Below are 4,886 nucleotides of genomic sequence, written 5' to 3'. Positions count from 1 at the left end.
ACAAATAAATGGATCCAAACCCTGGTTAAAGCTTCCTTTCACGGGGGATTTGATAAGGGGTAGTGTTATTGTACGGTCCTTGACAATATTGAAATGTGTTATCTATCAGCCGTAATGTACTTACGGATTTTAAAGTAGAAAATGAATCCATGCTTATTTGAAGTATTGATAAATGTTATGTTAAAGGGTGCATTAAAACATGTATGTACACAAAAATTGTGTATGTTTCAAAACGTTTGAGTTAGGTTAATGTTTGCTAATTTGCTTTTGTCTTAAACCTGGTCGGTAACGTCTCATGTCGGGCGACAATTTTATTTTTTGATAAAGGCATATTTACAAACAAATACCGGCTTAGTGTTTAAAATTATCTGCTTTAATCAGCCGATTTGCCTGCTTGTTCACTGATGGTTAACCCAAATAAGTCTATGGCGAATTTTAAAAATACTGCCGCCTTATTGGACACTATTATCACGAACACTTACATTTGTTTTCGGAGGTGTTTGTTCGAATTTAATAAAGATACTAAAGCATACTTAATTGGTTATGTTTCCCATGTTCTTGAATAAAAATTATTAATATTAAAAATGAAATAGAAGACTCCGTGAGGTGTTCACTCCGTGATGTGTTGACTCTTTGATGTGTTGACTCCGTGATGTGTTGACTCCGTGATGTGTTGACTCCGTGATGTGCTGACTCCGTGAGGTGTTGACTCGGTGATGTGTTAACGCCGTGATGTGTTGACTCCATGATGTGTTGACTCCGTGAGGTGTTGACTGCTTCATGTGTTGACTCCTTGATGTGTTGTTTCGGTGATGTGTTGACTCCGTAATGTGTTGACTCCGTGATGTGTTGACGCCGTGATGTATTGACTCAGTAATGTGTTGACTCGGTGATGTGTTGACGCCGTGATGTTTTGACTCCGTGATGTGTTGAATCCGTGAGGTGTTGACTCCGTGATGTGTTGACTCCGTGATGTGTTGAGAGTGAAATACCATTTTGATATTTTTCATTTATTTTTATTTTTTTAGGCCGCTCTCAGTTTCCAAACAAACATCGATGGACACAAGGCTGGGACACAGTTTCAACGACGTTAGTTCCGAAATGACGTTACATAGAAATCGATTTGGCGCGTTTTTATAAAAATGACTTTTATTTTTAATTTAAGGCATATAATAAAAAGAAATATGATTTGTTTTAGTGCAAGATCGTAATAAATTTCACCGAGTGAGCACCAAAGGTTATATTTCACGAGTATTAGAAACTCACTAACTCTCAAAAATATTGCTTACACCTTTCTGACTTATACGGATATTACTTAGTATGTGGTTCCATAGAAAGATGAAGTAGTTAAGGTATATCGAGGTGTTCAATTTTACATAAGCAATGTATTGAAAATATTTCAATCTTATAAAGTTTGTTCTAGAAGAGAAAAGTGTAACGGTCCGCTGTAATCGGTATAAAACGGAAGTACGTTCGTAGTACGTATGTTAACTTGGTAATATGCAAATTAGCAAAGCCCGGGATCTGTAAGAATAGAGAAGTTAGTGTATATAAAGACCAGTGGAGCCCTTCAGGGTCGAGCATGCTTTTCCCTGAAGGGATCTGCTGGAGTTTGCCTCATTACGCATGAACGCTTGGTAATCTGGTGTATGTTTGTTTGACGGTGCACGTTACAAATTCGACTTCAATGAACTGTGTAGTGTTTTCAATGCAAGCTCTTTAACTCACCTCACTCAGAGGTCTTTGCTTTCGATGTTGGTATGCTCATAGCCATGAAGAATAACCTGTCAATTTAAAACAAGGCTGATATTCTTATTGTATATATTCTTTTGATTGGTATTGAACATTTATTTAATTAAATGACAATTTCATCGTCATACTGCTACTGCTGCTGCTTCTACTGCTACGACTACGACTACGACTACTACACTACTTCTCCTACTATACTACTACCATTACTTCTATTCCACTACTTCTATACTACTATTACTACTACCACCACCACCACCACCACCACCACCACCACCACTACTACTACTACTACTACTACTACTACTACTACTACTACTACTATTACTACTACTACTACTGCTGCTGCTCTGCTGCTACTGCTACCGCTACCATTACCACTACCTCTACTAGTACCAGAAGTACTGTAACACTACTAATATTACAAGAACAACTACAACCACATCTACTACTTCAAGACTTTGAATAATTCGATTTAACTTGTTCTGCATCGCTTCTTCTGTTTCAAGTTCAACTACATCTTCTATGACAAGTCTTTGAATGACTTCGTTTAAACAACAAGACATATATGATATATGCGGTGCCAGACGAGCAGATTATTGAGTGCTGATATGCAGATGACAAAAAAACACACACACACAAGATATGGTCTCGGCACACGACGATATGCTTTCGGGTCGTTGTATCATCAAAATAGTTCTTAAAACAATGTTTCTTTCCATTAAGGTAGCATTTAATGATTTGTTCATTGTATTCTTGTATGTATTTTGAAGTTTAAATACAAGATTTTATTAAACGAGTTCACGAAATTTGTTAGTAAGCGAGCCTCTATTATATGACAACTCGTGTCAGATCTTTTTTATCACATTCTTTAAACGGTGTTTTAATTACCAATTTAGTTCAACTTTCTGAACCCATTGTTTGACAGCCAAAGTTCTCAGAGTGGAATGCCATCGATGCGCCATATAAATAGATCCAAATGAAAATGACAAAAATAGCAAGCAGTTATCAAGTTTTAATTCTGATAAAGCGCTTAACAAGTCACAAATATAAACCAGTCTATCAATCAAGAGCTTTGAACGGAAAATGTCGATGCGTACTTTTCCAATATGTTCATATTCTTATTGCATTTAATCTGACCGTATGCAAGAACATTCATGTAGTTAACCCGATTAACTCACTCGCTACGTACCCATTTCTTGTGCTTCATTAAAAGGACATAGAATTAGCTTGTCTTGTTAGGAGAACTATTTTTATTGGATGTTTTCATTGTAATTAGTTCTGGTACTACTTTGATTATTCAAATTTGCTAACGGCAATCCAATCAAAATACATCGTATGAATACATTACGTCAGTGAACCCCCAGATTCGGCTTGAAAATGCAGACATCACGATTACGGCTATGAACTAGGCCACAAGTGCCCTAGTCCAAAAACGGGTAGGAAAATATCCAACAACATGAATAACGAACACATTTAATCAAACCACAAAAGTACACAATTTGATGACGTCACTCTGAGAGTACATGCATTTACGCGGTTTATGTGACCTACATCGGTCTGTCAAGTTTTACTGTGTGCACGGATTTAAAAGTAATTCGCTGTCGCTTTCTACGACGAATATGCAGCGTTTTCGTAGTGTACAGGGCGTTTCACAACATGCAGATGATTACGGCGAAGCTTTATCCTGTACTGCCTGGATGTTGATGTTGAAAAGTTCCACCAAGAATGTTTCCAGCGAACATGATGTTTTAGCCGTCATGGAATCCGTGCTGAGACGTACTGGACTGAGAAGCCTGTGCTGCGGTATTCGTATTTGTGTTTTTGGTAAACGACAGCTGATTAAAATGGCAAGCAGATGGCATTAATTGCTTATTGCATGTGTTTGTCAAGATGGAGATATTTAAAATGTTCTCGTGTTGTGTCACTAATGTGGCTGTATTTTTTGACTGACTGGATATTTCTGTGACTAGTGGTCTACATTAATTGGTTTGGCGGAACATTGTTATCAGAAAGTTTTTGAACTGGATGCTTTCTGAGACTTTGATTCGTTAGCCATTTGTTTTCAGGAAGTCCTACATCTTCATTATTGAGGTAAGTATTGGTTGGCGTTTAAACCATTTTAATATTACAAAAAATGCGGAGGGATATCTAGGTCGCGTGTGATTAGTCTAGCCAATAGGATTCTCCGATTTGTTATCTTACACATATGTAAAATGAAAATATTCGTTATGGGTATATTACACGGAAAACAAGGGTAAGCACGTGATAAACTACACTTTTACGACTCATTATAAGTGGATATTTCTGAAAGTCAATTTGATACAGTTTCATTCCATAATAAACTCTTTGTGAGTTTGACAGTTTTCATAAATCTCTTAGGGCTGACATTTGGATTTGCCCAGGCATGCTTTGTGAAGGTAAACATATTCAGAGTCCGTGCGAAGCTTCGTTTCTTCAGATATGCACACATCCTTTGAACAAGGGAAGACGTTCGGTTAGTGCTACATTTGCCATTGTCTGCGTTAGCCAATGGCAAAGAAAAATATTGAGTGTTAGCCAAATATAACGAGTCTTCCTCTCTAAATTGCTATCTTCCTTTATAAAGAAATGGTTCTACACCATCAAGATGTTTCATTTGACTTGCATGGAACATTTTATCTTTTGATATGTTTGAATACATAAGGTAACACATCGAAATGAAGCTAGGTCCAGATATATCCAAGCTATGTACCATCATTCTTGCATACGGCAAGTTGTCGATCAAATATTTCATAAAAGGGTGCTTTGGTCGGCAGAAAATAAGATTGTTATTTAAGCTGTATGGTTGACCATTGTTGAAAACTGGATGCTCAAATGGTTCCAGTGTAAGCACGCAAGGGTACTTTACAGTAACCCTGTTTAGAGGTCTTAGAAATGTAAGGTCAAGGTCGGCGTAAACACCCCCAAATTCGTACAAAACTATGTACCTTAACACGTCTCCTTTAATAATATTTTCCTTGTAACTATCAAACACGGCTAGAAACCATTTGTATCTTTCTGATATCAGGCTTCTGGCCTTTTCGCTGTCCCAAAACATGTAGTTCCAATCGGCTTGACTATGCTTATTGAAAAATGACTTTACGGACGCTTCAAAC

Source organism: Mya arenaria, chromosome 1 (genome assembly GCF_026914265.1).
Source record: "Mya arenaria isolate MELC-2E11 chromosome 1, ASM2691426v1".
Taxonomy (NCBI): domain Eukaryota; kingdom Metazoa; phylum Mollusca; class Bivalvia; order Myida; family Myidae; genus Mya; species Mya arenaria.
Note: the sequence above shows the minus strand (reverse complement) of the source record.